Genomic DNA, 17,792 nt, shown 5'->3' with positions numbered 1-17,792 from the left:
GCTCGTCATTCATTCACTACTACCGGCCTTTTAAGCGTGCCGACCACCGGCAGCGTCGGTTGGACGGATTCGTTTGACAGTACGGTTGTGGTTAGTGATCTTTGACCTTCTCGTTGCGGTCGGGGTGAAACGCTCGCGCGTGAAAGAACATTTACGTACGTGAAATGGGAATTGTCGCACCTCGAATGTGTCTAGCTTGTAAGATTTGCCCATCGCGCGTGTATGATGACGATAGATGACGAGGTGACCTTTGCGCTCTCTATCAAGTGCTACATTTGTCAAAATGCGAAAATTTTCGAGTGAGAAATTGCGATAACACATACATAATAAATACGATCGTCAAATAGTTTTGCAACGAAAATTTAACAATGCGATAAATTTCCCATTGTTATACATATATTTATAATTAATATCTAAATTAAAATTTGATTGAGAAGTAAAATCTGCGGAAAATTCATAGAGGAATATAAATTTTGATCGTATCTTTCTATCGTGAAAACCAAAAATTCTTTGCATTCGCTTAAAATAAATATTGGCATCGATATTTTTTTGTTGAAGAAAACATATATTTTTGGTTGTGGACTATCGTGTCGTATAGAGTTAGACGCAGTCCGAGTGGCACTTCTGGTTTCGTAGATCGTCGGGAGATTCGCGGAACTCGCCGAGATATCGATCGCGCTGCACGTGCAGCGTAGTTTCCCGGAATTGAAAAAGCAGCCGGTTTCTCAAAATCGCTCGTTCGACGAGGTGATTTCGGACCGTCGTATAGTATTATATCGCGTTGCGTATGTACGTTCGCTCTCGAGCATTCGCTGCGGATGCTTTTATTTGTTGCGAGCATGCAAAGATCTCACGGCCAATCGGTGTAAGAGGGACAGCAGCGTTACAACGTTGTTGTCGGTCAGGGGATTCGCGGGATTCGCTGAGATATCGATTGCTCCGCATCGTGCACAGCGTATTCCTGCAATTGAAAAAGCACCCGGCCCGTCGAAATCTCGTTCCCCACTGAGGCAGAGAGTAGAGAGCGCATTTTTTTTACCGCGCCAGTGCGGTAATAGTATGTCGCGAACGCTTTTTCAGATTCCGTTTCTCCACGAAAAAATACGACCGACCTTCGTGATCCGTTTAACCCTTTTATTTGGCAGCGTTATTCTCGAACGGCATCGATTTGTATCGCTTGCGCAAAGCGAGCGAATGAATTTCTTCCGTCTATCCTAATCTGATTAAATTATTTTTTACATTCTAAGATTCTAGATCTAAGAATTTTTCTCCAAGAACTATCCATCGCAAAAGTAAAATTAAAGAATCCACATAATCTTAATTCAATTTTACTTAACATTAGGCGTATATAGCTTATTAAGTTGGTAAAACTTACACTTCTTTTTAGAATGATAATTTTGTGTGACATAATTTTTTTTAAATAATTTTCTTTTTTAAATTGCTTAGTTTTTTATGTAATATACGTGAATATTTTTGCTTTGATATACATATAATACATTTTTTTTTATAACTGTATGAATCGAATACTACAAAGCCTGTGAAATAGAATTTCAATATAGTAGACTACACACACACATACACATCTTGAACGATTAATTTTGTGTGTGCCATGAGAGAAATGTCAGAAAAAGTGAAATGTTGATAAATATCTTCTTTGCGTGTACCCTTTATATAATTTGCATATTGCAACCGGTCATAGCTCTCTCCCGATTACGAACGAATAAAGAACATATATGTCGGAAAAAAATTTTGATCGATCGCTTGGCACGATCGTACATTCGACCCGCTGCTCGCTTGATTACGATTGGCGAGTTGCCTAATTGAATGTCTCGAAGCTTTTCCAGTGGAAAACCAACCACTGGCGGATGAAGCATTTTCCCCTTGTTTGTCATTAATTACTTGATCGCTTGACCGAGTGCCGCTTATCATTGTCGGTCGCGAGCTCATGTGAAAAAAGCACGTATAGAAGATGTGAAGGAAGGGTAGAAACAATACACACGACGCCCTCGATATTTCGCGCGTAACCGCGCGATCATGCGAAGCATATGGCATCGACGCACGGGTGTCGACCGTGTCCGATAATGCGATTTGACAGGTGCTTCGTCGCGCGTTTTTTGTATTTCGAATTTTACACGATCTCGTCTGTCAAACTGTTTCGACGTCAGTTTATATCTCTACACGCGACAAACCGGCCGGATGCGTCGTGTATGCACACAATCTCCCCCTCCACCCCATAACTAACTACCATTCCATAGAGAATGTAATCTGCGATTATTTCTTTTTTAGAGAATGCTCACTAAACAATTATTGCTACAGAGAGATTATTCATAGATATATAATGGAGAATTAGGAGATAAGCGGTAATTTTTAATGACTTAAGCTTTATTGTGTGTCGGATGTGTAGTAGTTTTTTTCTTTCGGTAAAGATTTCTTGGCACATAGATCATGATATATGTATGAAAAATTTAAATATCTCAACAATTATTTTAAAACATTTTTAACGTTTATGCCTGGAAAGATATGTAAAATGATGAAATTCTATTCACGTGATGAAAATACGTTCTTTTACTTTGCTAATAAAATCACTATAAATCAATTGTCATAAATTTAATAACTTAATTATTTATATTTTGCATATAAATCTCTTTAATTGAGCTTTATCGATCTATATTTGACCGCAATATGAGCCTGTTTCTGATGATTTTTTTTTTTCATTTCTCGATATCGATTTGTGTCACCACAAAAAAGTGTAATTGCATGCGATTGTTTTAAATGCAGCAGCAATGCAGTTTGTATCGAATTTAACATTGCGGAAGTTATTACTCAGCCTGAGAGACAGTTCTGTAGCTGCGGAAGATACGCCAACGCGCGTTTCCCCTGTCGTTACTGATACCACGGATTCCCCACGCGACGAGGACAATTATTCGTAGTAATTGTCAGAACCTGCGTTTTTTACATATTTTTTTTTTCAATAGAAACAAATGCACACAATTGAAAAGTTTAAATTAAAAAAAAATAATGTTATTTTTATTATTCTATTGCTTTCTCATATTTCATATTCACAAAATGACAATTTTTAAATATCTAGAAAAGATAAAAATACTCAGATTTTATTCTACATTTTAAAATTATGATATTTAAAAATTAACTTTGAAAGAGAAAATTATGAAATAAAAATTGTGAAATTTATCGGACTATTGTGTAGTTGGTTATTAAAAAAATAAGAATGCAAAGTATGCATCGCTGTGACCTTCTAATAAAGCATTCGTACAGATGACGATATTGCGAGGATCACGTTGAAGCAGATTGTCGATATACATCGAAATTCAATATTTATATCATAATAGTGTTCGTGCCCAACTCAGTACTCGATACGACTCTCTGTCATAGACAGATATGCCGTGAATTAAAATTTCCTCCTTTTTGAGAGAGGTACTATTTGCAATATCCCAGATTGAATCCCGGCGCCACTCGGCAAGTCGCGCCGATTGTTTTCCACGATTTGCGATTTACCGAGCCAAAAGCGGTATCCGTTGCACATTGATAAAAAACTGCGCGCTTCACCTTCGTCCCAAATAAATTTACATTTACTGTTTACCTCGGAAGACGCGCGCGTACGATATAATCATTTTCATAACGATTTAGTCGTACAACTTTTGCATTTTATGACTATGTGTCAAAGACGCGTAAAAACTCTTCAATGATTCTAGACAGAAACCAGTATCAACATCGGCGCGCATGAATTATATGCCACTGCAGCATTACCAATATTTTTTTTCTCTTTATCTCTCCTCATTCGTTCCTGTTCCTCCTGTCTCTCTATCACACTCATTCTTTCACACTCGAAGAATTAGCATCTTTATCCCCGCGTATTACGACACACTTTACTCATGTGATATTTTACAGTCTCCGCGTATGATACACACACATGTTTCAATTTTATCGTGCGTACGACATTCTTTTCTCGTAACCGACGATCGGTATTTTTATTATTCATTTAAAGATAATAAGATAATTTACATCTAATTATTTATCATTTATATACTCTCGTGGTATTACACGGTTGCATCGTATGTATTATGACACATGACTAGAAATAAAAATAAAGCTCGGCGAATCGATTTATCTTTTGGCATTGGAAGTAGTTACTTTTAATCGATTTTCGTGAATTAAAAATACAAATACGTGATATTGATGCTTATTAATTTTGCAAATATAAAACTTGGGCAAAAATTAATAAAGTTAGTGCAGGTTTATTTCATTCAGAAACATATAAAGCTTTGGAATAATTTTTCCAATATTTTCGATACAATGCTTTTCAGCGGAGCACACAGTTTTGTTTGAATGCACCGAAAAATTAAAATAACGTACCGGATTTGTTTTTATTCGTCGTTAAATTATCGAGTAACATTTTCACGCAAAACAACAATTGATTTTTATTTAAAGTGAAATACAAAGACTTTCAATTTCTTTAGCGTTTTTTTTTAAGAGTAAATTAATAAAAATTAAGTATGTTTGATTTCGATGATAATAATTCTAAATAATATATCGTGTATGACTCGCCAACATTAAATTTTTACACGTTTCCGGCGCATTCTTGCACATTCCTCCGAGAAGTTGCACTTCAGGAAGTTCAGGTTCGATGCATCGATTAGCACCAGTGCCGCGGTGCTTCGATCGTTCGAGAAGAATGCAAAAGATTACGGCTGCCTTGAAATGGCGTCTAACAAGCAAGCAAGCGAGTCAAGTTTCGAAGTTTTTTTTTTGGTCTTCCGTTTTTTCTTTTTATATGATTTATTTATAATGTAGGGTGAGATAATCATCAGTTTACATTGAAATGCCTCAAACTCGTAATGGAAGATTTCAGAACTTTTTTTTATCATTGCAAGAATTTCAGATTTCCAAAATTAATGCTTAAGTAAAATCTGTATTTGATGCATTAAGTTGTTTTTTTTACTCACTTTTTTAAATTGTTCTCTCTAATTTTATATTCTAATTTTATTCTTATTTATCTGTTTGAGACACCATTCTATTCTATTATACTATCTCTTTTTTCGAATGTGCGAATATTCATAAACATTTTTGATGAGAATGAGACTGACGTAACTCTTGTTTTTAATTAGTACGGTCCCCCGCTTGTATTCTGACTCCCCGTCTTTTCTCGTCTTCCTTCCTCATCTTTCTATATCTTACGTCGCTCCCGTATTTGCACGCGCGAATGCACGCGATGACGCAAAAAATAATAGTTTGCATGTCCAATGGGCCGCGTGAGTGATGCAAAAGAATGTCACATTCTAACTCGTGTGGCATTGTTAACCTTCGAAACGATATAATCTCCTTCTCGGATTTTTATATCTTCTTCATAGACGACACTTGTGGAATCTGCAGACTTGACACTTAGCATTGATTGTCACCGACTCATCGATTCCATAGTGTCGTGATTCCGTCACGAAGGGAATGTGAAGCATTGTAGTAAATACTGTCATCGACCTGCGAAACAAATAGCTTTTATTTGAAATATTCCGTTATTTTCTTCTCTCTATCATATCGTTTTTAAAATACGATACTTTGAAAGATATTCAATAATCTGTTGACCTGACGTGTCCTTGATGTGTTGACTGATAAGTATTGCAAAATTCTGTATAAAACTTATACATTAAATTCTTAGTTTATGTGAAAAGTGTTATTACAAAATTTATACATTATACATACGCTTAATAATATATAGACCCGCATTATCAAATTTAATGGGAAGAAAAGGCGTTCTCGTTTTTGTTGCACGAAAAAAATTAAAATTATAGAAAAGAATTAGAAGAGAGGGAATTATTATTCTTATCGAAACGTAAACAAATTGGAATGTTGTTCGGATACGAGCGGTGATTGATAACATTGCTCCCTTTCTCTTTTTGTACAACGACGCGATGCGCGCGAATGTGGACAGCAGGTCCGGTTGGGACGCAGCGGCGACGACGGTTATTTCTGAGTTTCTGCTAGTGCGCTCACTGCCGAGGCATTCGCATTTTATGTATCACGTGTGTGCCAGAACAAGATCGGCTTGCCCGTTGGTGCGATTCATCCGGGGAAGCCGTACGCACGACGCGTTCCCTCGTTCATCATAGCTGGGTCAGCTTGCGAGATGGATCTATTAACCCTACCATCATTTTACGAGCGCAGCTTGATGAGGAGATAATTTCGAATTCGCACGCGCGCAATCGGACGCAACTTCCTCGGCTAGATTGCCGAGTATTTATCATTATCGGATACGCCGGTACCGTAAAGTTTATCGTGGCGTTATATCGCACGGATAATCGAACCTCCATCTCGGGAATTTATTACCATACATGGCTAATAAAAGCATGAGTGTAAAGTGGATGTGTCGAACGATAGCTCGGGCTATCGTCGGATAGATAGATACTACGAGAACGGGAGATAACACTTTCCCTGCTCCCAGGAGGTGGGAAGAAGGACGATGCACGTACGTTTAATCTTGCAATCCGGGTCGCGCGGAGGTCGACGGTAAAGTGCTAGAACCGGAAATGCGGGAAGGCGACCACATACGAGACAAGACTACATACGCGTTTTTTCGTCGAGAGCGGGCAGAAAGGCAGATAGACAGAGACAGAGAAGGAAAGAGAGAGGAGATCGAAAGGGAGAGAAAGAGAAAGAGCGACAAGAAAAGGAGAGAGATAGAAGAAACATGGGGAAAGCTGGGAGAAAAAGATGATGCGAGGTGATCAAACCGGTCGTTCGGTACGCCAAAGCCGCGCGATGGAGATTACGTGTTCTAAAAAGATGCAACTTAGTATGCCTCAAGAGAGAGAATCCATACCTTCCATTTCCAATTAAGATAACTATCTCGTACGCACGCTATCACCATCGCGTGGTTCAAAGCGTCTTTCAATATTTTTGAATTGCGGGTACATGAGAGTTGCTTCTGAGAGAGCTTACGTTCTCGGAAAATTATCGCCAATATACTTATAAAAGAAAACAAAGTATAAGATTATCTAAATCTAAATAATGTAGTTATATAAAAGTAAATAAAATGGCAATAATAACAAAATATTTAAAAAACTACATTTTGTGTAGAAAATAAAATTTTATTATAGAAATGATGAATTTCTCGTGCATAGATATTTAACAAAGCTATATTTTAGCTTTCATCAGTGACAGCTTTTATCAGTGACAAAAAATGAATATAATTAAATTTATCCAAATTTTTACATATATATAAAACTTTTGCTTTATTGTTAAGAGACAATTGGATAGCGTATGTTGCTTAATTCAAATATAATTTCATCAAAAGTTATCGCGAATTTTCGATACGTGCTCTTTATCTTTGAGTGTTCCATTAATTTTGTTATTGGCGAAATTTAAATAGAAGCGGTGTTCGATGATGAAGAACTCGAATGCAAACAGACGATAGTTCTCCGTTAATAGTTGACCATTTCGGTGGCAGAATCGGCGGCGGAGGATTCGCCCGGCGGATAGTCACGCTCGAATTAACGAGCTTTGCGCGAGGCGGCTTCGCAGTGAACGAAACGCGGAGAGCGGAAGGACGAGTCGAGGGTAACTGACGCAAAACCGAAAAGAGAAACAAAGGACCGATAAAAACAAATTGGTCCTCCTCTCGGCGTACGGTTTGTCCATCGTTCGGGCCACCCGCGCCGTCGGGCTCGAGCGGTTCGACAAATTTTGCGGTCCTTCCATATCCCACACACACACACCCACACACACACACACACACACACACAACACACACACACACACACACACACAACACACACACACACACACACACATATTCACATACATTTAAATGCACATATTTGCACGATATAAGAACGTAGAATCTTGTTAAAATTTATCGACGATCACCGCACATAATATCGGTTATTTACTGAATGCGCGTGCAAACGTGACGATACGCCTCACTGATAAATACTGAAGTGAATATGAATTAAATCGATCGTATGGTACGAGAGAATATGCTAAAAATGTGAAACTGCCTAATTTCGGTATATATTATGATGCTAGAATTTTTTATTGAAATAATTTTTGTGTCTTTGATAAGAGAAGTAATATTTGCAAGCGAATATTTTGTCGTGTATGCTTCTTGCAGATGATTTACATAACCATACAATTCTCGGTTGCTGCTTTTAGTTTATTATTTTGATTGCATAATGTTGCGAGAGCTTTCTAGGATGATGGTCTTTTTTTTTCAAACGCGAGACATGTTCTATATATATATTAGACAATTAAATTTATTGCTCACAAAAATTTCGTTCACTTAAAATTCTACTTTTTTAATATTTATTAATTATCCACGCGATATAAAAATAGCAAACTACTTTGTCAAAGTAACTATATAATTGCATCTATATTACAATCCATTAATGGTAAGAAATACAAAGACATTTCCTTCGTTTTTGGCTTGAAAATCGTATATATAGCGATTATGATTATCGCTTCACTGAACCCAGTCGTTGTATTGTTTCGCATTCGCGTCCTTTGCATTGAATAACAACGAGTGAGAAAACTATAGAGGCTACAAATTGGATTGCATTATTGTTAACTCGTGATCTTTCTTACTGTTCCATTTCCATTAATGTATTATAACGTTTCGCTAACAAAAAAAAATTGCATGTAAATATCTCGTAACGGCTCTTAAATGGCTTAATCAGTTTATCGTATGTATATTTATCGTCTGTGTGTTACATCGTGCACACTGTGTATGAATGAATATATATGTTACAGGCAAAATTTGTGAGATTCAGACATGGACGCGTGAATTTTATTAATTACGAGTTCAATCTCGCATATATACTAGTATATATAAAGTCCGACCCATGTGATTTTTCCGTCCAAATCTCCATATCCTCGCCGAATATATTTGCATGTCCTTTCGGCGCTCGGCGCGCGGATATATCGCGCTTTGCATTTTTGCATTCTCCGTGACGTGTATTTTACATTCTGCGCTTTGTACTTCGTATAAAAGAATATTAAGGATATTCGCAGTAAACAAAAAGGGGATTTAGATTTTCCAGTGCGAGGCAGCCGCTGTTAGAATGGCGTTGTCAGTTAGTTAGCTGTTCGTTGTAAATTGAAGTTGAAATACGGCAAAGTTTATTCATTTACACTTCACATATGTATCGGTACGAGGTGCGCTCCGATTTCACATGCAACTGTAATATCGTGATCATTTTTTAAACAAATTCTTATTTTAAAAATTTGACTTATGACAAATCACATGATTGTCGCGATATCCATTATGTGCGCGAGACTTGTGATATATAAAGTTCATTTGATATGTAAGTTTGCTCGTACATACGTAATCATGTTTACTTACAAATTTTTTTTTTTTTTATTAATCAGTTTTAGATATAAACGATAAAATAATAATTATTGCATTTGATAATTCGAAAAATATTACATATCGTCTAATATCTTTCAAACTGTATATATGTAACATGTATGTACATACTTATTTTCGCATTATTTTCGCGAAAACGAAGATATATTTATTTGCACGATGTATATACTATCGTAACAACAAACTTTGTTAGACGCTTCAGATGAGTGCGTGCACGATTTATATGATGTTCTATTATATACCAAAAGCTCAACTCATGCAATTTGAGCGCAGCTTTGTAATTTCTTATTTGCCAATCCATCTCGCTTGTTAACTTAAGGAAAAGTGGCTTATGTCGTTTTCCGGAGGGTTGCTGCTACAGAATCTCTACTTGTTCACAGACCTCTGGGAATGAAACGTAATGCTGCAACTGCAGACATGTTTGCTTTGTCTTTAAATATTTGTTACTTACATAAGGGTCAGCTACACCCGCTCGGTCGTCATTTAGCAAGAGCGAATTTATGATGGGATATATTGTGTCAGTTGCAACTTTCTAGAACGCGAGATAAGACGATTTCTCTGATACAAATATTTTGACGATATTTTAGAACAATATTAGAAGAAAGATTGATTCACGCGACTCATAAAACATGTGCATTTGCAATAGATGGATAGATACACAATCATGATTTAACGTGAGGCTGTCGTAGAATTCTCAAAGTTTATCAGACACCGGCTGTTTGTTTACACGACGACACGAAGTTATTCTTAGCGCTCAGAGTGCAGAACGTCGTCTAACGACAAGTTTAGAGCGACGCCTTTAGGTCACGTTTCCAAATATCATCGTTGCAAAATCCGGGTACGAAAGTGAAATTCAGGTGGAATGTAATCGTGATCATCACTCCGATTTACTCATCATTCACTCGTTGCCAAAATTCGCACGCAAATATATATGAACTGCGCGAAATATACACACAAGCTATATGTACAAATGATATAATTCGATAACGTAATCGGTTACTTAGCACTTCACGGATTCAAGGACAGTTTCAAATTGCAAATTTGTGTACACGCGATAACTAAAGTATCGCGCGAAACGTTCATCGGACCTCTGACGTTCACGATAAATGTCAGATTAATCTGATTATGTTTTAATTTTGATCCCGCGCACCATTTATGTATGTATTTTCTATCGAGCCGCTCTTACGACGCTGAAAACCGGCTTTTAATGCGGCCGAGACGTTAATTTTAGTTTCGTATACGGCGATCCATCTTGAATGAAGTCGTAATCCTGACGGACTGGACTTTTCAAAGGAAGAGTTCGACCAACATGCTGTGAAGATACAAATTGAAGTTTCCTATGTACATACCTACTCATTTGAAAGTTACATTTTCATTTGCCAGATTTACGTTTATCGTAATTTAAATTTGTGACACAACCCTATCGCAATATAAGTAAAAATATTGGAATACTGGGATATAATTAAAATTTTATTTTAGTTTCTTCATCGAGTCTTTTTCTGTCGCATTCTCTTTCTTTTTCCAATATTTTTCAACGTTAGATTTTCGAACAAATATAAAAAATTGACTTGATTCTTGTTAACAATCGATAATTTACTCACATACTTTGATATGTGTTTTGACATATTGTCTTATAATGGAAAGTCAATCAAAATGTGATTTGTTCTAAAATATGCGTAAAATTCGCGATCTAAAGATTTAAAAAAATGATATTTGTAATGCTATCGAATTTATAAAATTCTTTTACGCAAGTAAGTGAATAAAAGTACAAAATATCTCAAATATAACACAATAAATAGTACTTTTCAAATTAAAAAATTTAATAGTAAAAAAACAAAGTATATATAACTTTGTTCTATTCCCACGATGTTCTGGTGAATAAAAATTCATCCTTCGGCAATTGATATAAGCGGATCGATGAGGATTTTCTTCGCCGATCTGAGCAAGTGATAGATCGTAACTTCGATCAGGCATTTAGCGTCTTTGGGTTGCAACAACGGCGCTTCGTTCTCACGGCCGGAAGCGAAGCGATAAGTCGCTCCTCGTTGAGGCTGCGCCAGCCACGCCGTTAACAACTGGCAGACACGCGCCAGTTAATGGGTTTCAGCTCTGTAAATACATTAGAGGCGCTCGTCGCGCCGTTAATCGCTGTTACAACGCGCGCGGCGAGCACATTCCGCGCGACTTAGACGCTTATATTAATCATCGGCGAGCCGCGCGCGATTATATCTGTGAAACGATTAATTTCGGCGTACGGGGGAGCACTATGTATTTGCACTTTAGTATCTGCGAGTAAAGAAGTTTTCTCGATACATTCCAAATTGAGTTGCAACGTACAAGAAGATATCATATTGTATATTATATCATTTATGCGATTGAAAAGGTCTGATGTAAGTTTTTATCTGTTACAATCTGCAATGGAGATCGCACATGTATCTCGTGTGAGGTTAATTAAACTTGCTTGATTGTAATCAGTATACGTTAAAATGTAATGCACAAATATCTTAATTAGCTTTTGTAATCTTTTTAGTTTAATGTGAAAATAATAATATAATACATTGACACAATTTCTTTTACAAGATTTTATACAGCTTGAATTAGATGTACATACTATTCCTTCAGCGAAAACTAAAAGATTTTTGTAATTTTGTCAATCCGATGATGTGTTTAACGAGCCACGTTGTAGACGTTGAAAGGAGATTTAACAACGTGGAATTTTCAGAGCATCTGGAAGCGATGCAACTGTCGGGGCTTTTTTAGATGATTAGCTTTCTAGAGGAAAAAGTGCGCCAGGCATGCATATTTTTAATTCTTCTTTTAAATATCACAATATATATATATATATATATATATATATATATATATATATTTTGTTCTTTTTGCATATTTGAAGAATAATAAAGAAAAAAGAATTATTGTCTAAAGCGGGTTTTTAACAGCGCGCGCGTTTTGTTGCTTTAAAAATGATTAAAAAAAAAAAACAGTTTGATAATATAACTTTCGTATCGCGCATAGCACTTAAATGTCATTCACAATATTATATTTCTTATCCAGTTTTATAATACGTATAGCTGCTCTCAAGAGGCAAGATAGCTTTTCCATGTCTTTGATTAATTTTATCGTTTTATCGCTTCAAAGAATTTGACGTAAATCAAATTGATATTGTCTAATTTCTCCGACATAAGAATGCTTAAAACAATAAATACGTCAATTATGAGAGTATGTCAATATATATTTTTACTCGTTATCAAATATCACAATATTGATTTTTGCGATATTTCTTAAGAAAGTTTTATTTTTTGGAAACAATAGTTATCAAAATCGATATTGCGCGTTTCTAACATATAATTACGGGAAAAGTTTCTTCAAAAATATATAAAAATTAAATTATAATAAAGATGTTTAATGCGGATTAATTAAAATTTATTTAATATGACTAAAAGTAAATATTTAATATCAAAATTAAAATAAAAATTGATAAAATTAAATTGAAGTATAATATTATTGAAATGTCGTAAATCATAAATCATCGTGTTCGGACTTCAAGAAATGAGAGCGTCACTGAGATCTCTCGAGCACTGTACTCATGTCGCAACGGAGCATCATTGATGTTAATGAGCTAGATTGGAAAGCTGTCCCGCGTTTGAAAGTTATCCAGCTACGAGCGTGCGCGATCAGTGTTTCTCGTAGCAGGGGGAATGTTTAAGACGATGAACAATCATATGAATGTATATCCGTCAATCACAGCCGACACGCTTAAATTCATGAATGAAATCTAAATAAATCAATGTGTCGTTTTATTACGATCGCGGTTAATAGGTCTCGCTGATAAACATTGCGTGAGAGTGCAACGAGACGAGACTGATATCTCTTTCAAAAACTACAACAATGATGATGCGATGGCATACAATTTGCTTTACCAAGGTCGTGTGCCATTTCCTCATCCCGTCGGTTCATCGTGTAACGGCGTTCTTTATCGCGAGAAAATCAGTCTATTAAGGTTTTATGTGGCGCACTTGTTTTGTATCTCGATGTATTCAAAGGAATATAGGAGAATATGTAGTTCTTTGCGATAATATTAATGACCTGAGATTTATGGGTCTCGTACGTGGATAGTTAGGAATATAAAATTAGCGTATGTATTACCCGATTGCTTCCGTTAATTATGTAGTGAATACCCGTTGGGTAGTTTATAATCTCTCATACTTCTTACTCAATCTAACTTTTTGTCGTCCGACTCGTTTATTTCGAAATAGGCTAAGCACAATTCTATTAATATTTCATTAGTGCTGATCAAATTAAGTAAACTTCGATGAGTATAATCGGCTTTCCGTCTGTCGTAAAACTAGTTTTAGCGCTCGTTTGGAGTTCACTCTAAGAAGCCAACCTGTATTTAAATATCCTCAAATGCAATCTGATATTATTTGCCTGATATAATTACCGTATTTCATCTGTTGTCTCACATTCTTCATCTACCGATAAAATTTTCATATCACTTGCGATTACATCAAATACTTTTAACAGCATATTTTAAAACTATCAAGCCATTAAATACTTGTTATCATGAGTCAAAAAAATAGATGGGTTATATTTCTATTTTTTTTACTTTCTCATTTTAACTGCAGCATAAAATAGATTTTCTCTTTAATTGTGTGTCGCTTTTTTCATAATAAAATTAAAATTGATTCAATGCATTATTAATATTTAGGTTCAATTAAATTCAATTAAAGATTTAAAAAAATTTTTTAATATAAAATTGATTTATTCCTTATCGGCTTATTATTCATTATCGAACGACAAAATTTATATTTACCAATTATACGCTGTCGCGTTTCTTTATTAACGCAATAACAAATAGATGGATTAACGGAACTCACGCATATTCTCGTGTATTGAATTATGCAAGTGCTACTTAGCATTTTTATTTCTCCCACACACATCACTATCCGCCGTTCGCTAATTGCTCGAATTGAATCGAAGTGGAAGTAACTGCCGTGGGACACTTCTCGTCATCGGAAGCTTCGTCTGTTCCGGGAGGGGAAACTGCATACGTGGTCGCCGCATACGTGGTGGCGGCGCCGGCGACACGGACGGATAGACTGGTCGGAATCGCGAGACGAGAAGTTGGAAAACAGATATTGATCGTTTGCCGGGTATACGCGGCTCGCGAGTACTATGCCAATGCACATGAGCGCTTGAGGATATGCGTGTATGCGCCGGTATATTGCATAACGCATCAATGATATTGACTTGAATGTCGATGGACCTAATCCACTGATATCTCAAGCAATATTTGGAAAATATTATATCGAGAGAATCTTGCGCAAGCTAGAATCTTCCACTTATATTTAATAAGATTGAGCTTTATTCAGGAATCAACTTTGCGGAACTAACACGCAATTCGCTTCTTGCACTAGTTGCAATTTACAGTTTTGCTTCTTGGCGATTGATATAAAATATTAACAATTTTTCGTAACTTTGAAATAACTACACCATAGAGTATTTTAAATTATCAGAAATCCAGCCTCTACAAAATTGAAATCTTTTTTGCTCTTAAACAGAATAGTAGGATTTTTATTGTATAAATGAAAAGTACAATTATTTCTTTAATAAAATGACATTTATCTGATTTCCTTGAAACGCAAATTTCGCGAATGAATAGATTTTTTATTTTACAGTAAAGTATTAGATCATGATTTCACCTATTTTTTTTTTTTTTCATATTTATTCAATTTTTGGTCCTTCATTCTTAACGCAAAAAACTAATTATTGAGATTTAATTGGGATAATGAAACGTACTTTACCTCGGTACTTGGCGCATATTGCGCATTATTCAAAAGAGAAGCCTTAGATCTAGCAATTAATAATTCCACGTTGCTATCAAGAACATAATATCAAAATCTTGTATGCATTAATAACTGGCACGCTGTTAATGGCTGTAATGTTACTTGTACGATATACGTAATCATAACCGAATTTTGGAGGAATAGTAATTGGGAATGTGATTGAGCGAGATAGAAAGAGAAAGAGAATTGCTTCTTTTTTTGGCCAGAATTTATTACTTCGGAATGAAAAATGTTATTTTCTGACTTGGATTAAACGAATCGCACTCCGGCAATATGCTCGACTTGAAAATATACGCGCTATTACTTTCATTCCGTACCGCGTATCGATATCAATCGGGCGCACGAATTTGCTGCATTGCTCGTTGGAAATGCAAGCGGGCAAAGACACAACAGCTGTAACGCGATAGGAACCTACGAGGGTTTAATTTGGCGCAGAACCGATACGCACGCGTGCATGCGTGTGTAGATCATCGTCCCTCGGGAAATACGATATACGCATGATATCGATACGGTAGTAGACGCTGTACAATGTTTTCGTTATGGTGCGTTGAGCTCGTTACGTTTCTGCACTTCTGTCGCGTGTTCTGCACGCACGCGTATGACGCGACGCATCGAATGCGACGCACGAACGGGAAGTGCGCCACTCTAGCGTGCAGATATTTTCGGTTCCATCGATTTAACAGTAGCGATAGCGGTGGATATTTTTATACGCACGCGCATATGCGTCAGCATTAATTAATACCGAAGCGCTGCGCTCTTAATGCTCGTTAAAGCTATTATCGGTTGTGGTTTGCAGTGGCGGCGGGTGAGCGCATGACGCACTGGCTTCCGGTGCTCTTCGAAATTCCCATGTTGCGATATTAACATGACATCTCTCTCTTCCTCTCTATCTCTCTCTCTCCTTCTCTCTCTTGATGCGGTTACATTTACGTGAAGCAAATATATTTACTAAAGTGTATTGAACTATGCTATCAAGATCTATGTTCATTATACAGTATATAGTATATAATGAGAACATAGTATTTGTCGAGATCTAATTGCTAGAATGCAACATCTTGCCGGCTTTGATGGAAACATCGCTTGTATAATTAATAACCACGATTACAGTTATTATTTATAACTTGATAAATAGCAATATAGACAGCTCAATATCATGGATAATATTTAATTACTTAAATTTAGAAAGCAATGAAAAGTATGCATTAACGATAAATATCGCGTTGGCAGGAATATCTTAGCGACTTTGACGGAGCAATGTCAGCTTTTATTACCTCTGGCACCACCGGGCGAGGTTGATGCGCGGTAATAATTCTGCATGACTGTAAATCACAAAAAACATTCAGTAGAAGGCAACGTCAGATACCTTTCCGCGCACATGCTTTCCTCATAGATACCATAAAAATGCGGGACCTTGCGAGTGATTGGTGTTGGCGTGCTTTTACAGCGCGTCGCTAATAATCTACCGCATATCGCGAAACTACGCGGAAACGTCCTTACAAATCGTCCGAGGAATCATAAAATCGCCAGGCGTAATTAAACACGCGGCACGGAGCGCGATATTTTTCTTCGCCTGGCTCTCTCTCTCTCTCTCTCTCTCTCTCCACCGTCACGTTTTTCGCGAGGTTCGAAAAATACCGGCCATTTATCTTCGAAGGTAAATGTCTGCCTTTTTTTGGTAAATTATAGTTTTTGGTAGTTTTAAAACATAATGCGCTTTTCTGTGTGCATGTGTGTGTGTGTGTGATATAAGGTTTCAGCGAAATATAAAGTTGCGAGGAACATAACGCTTGTGTAAGATTTGAAGAGATACAACATTGCTACCTCAGAGAAATTATATTTTCCAATAAAATATATTTTGCATTTGATAATAATAGAAATATTTATATTTTTATTCTGATATTCGGTCTTTGCGCGACATAAATGAAATATAGAGATGATAAATTTGTTAATGAAAAGAATATTTTTAGAAAGAAGGTATAACTTTTTTCAATCTTCTGTTCTGATAATGCGTTAAAATTTATCAAAAATTTCCACATATCATAAATATATTATGAAAAGATTATTCTGGAGGATATCGATTATTTTCGATATCAACTTTAGTTTTTCATAGCCTCGTGGCGTTTTTTCTCGTGAGATCAATAAATCGTGAAACCACCGGGTGCTGCATAGTCATCCTTCCGCGTGTGTACCCTCTTTTTCGCCGACACCTCTCTCCCTTCCCCCTTCCTTCACGCAGGCCCTCTCCGAGAGTATTCGAATCCGGCCAACCGAGCGATAATAAAATAATTCTCCGCCACAATAGACAATGCTCGGCGGGATGATAGTAATTCAAACCGGATGGAAGAAAAAGAGACCGGTCGTCGTTTTCCGTACTTCCGCCCGGCTGGCATGTACGCTCCGACGCTTTGCTCGCTCCACTCCTCCTCCTCCCCTTTTTACTACGCTTTTCATAACTGTTTGTCCATGCGATCCACTCTTTCTTCCTTCCACGGGAAATTTGTCATCGAAGAAAAATAATGCGGCTCGCACACGCGGATGATATTGTCATAATTCATTCCTGAGCATGATCGGTACCT

At 36.6% G+C, this 17,792-nt stretch overlaps 1 protein-coding gene across 2 annotated transcripts in view; it reads left to right on the top strand.

The window, feature by feature from the left end:
- LOC126849571 (Krueppel-like factor 6) overlaps window positions 1-17,792 on the top strand; it is a 307,018-nt gene that overhangs the window by 1,841 nt on the left and 287,385 nt on the right. The window lies entirely within an intron of this gene.

The sequence above is a fragment of the Cataglyphis hispanica genome, chromosome 5 (assembly GCF_021464435.1).
Source record: "Cataglyphis hispanica isolate Lineage 1 chromosome 5, ULB_Chis1_1.0, whole genome shotgun sequence".
Taxonomy (NCBI): domain Eukaryota; kingdom Metazoa; phylum Arthropoda; class Insecta; order Hymenoptera; family Formicidae; genus Cataglyphis; species Cataglyphis hispanica.
Note: the sequence above shows the minus strand (reverse complement) of the source record. Positions and strands in the feature narration are given on the sequence as shown.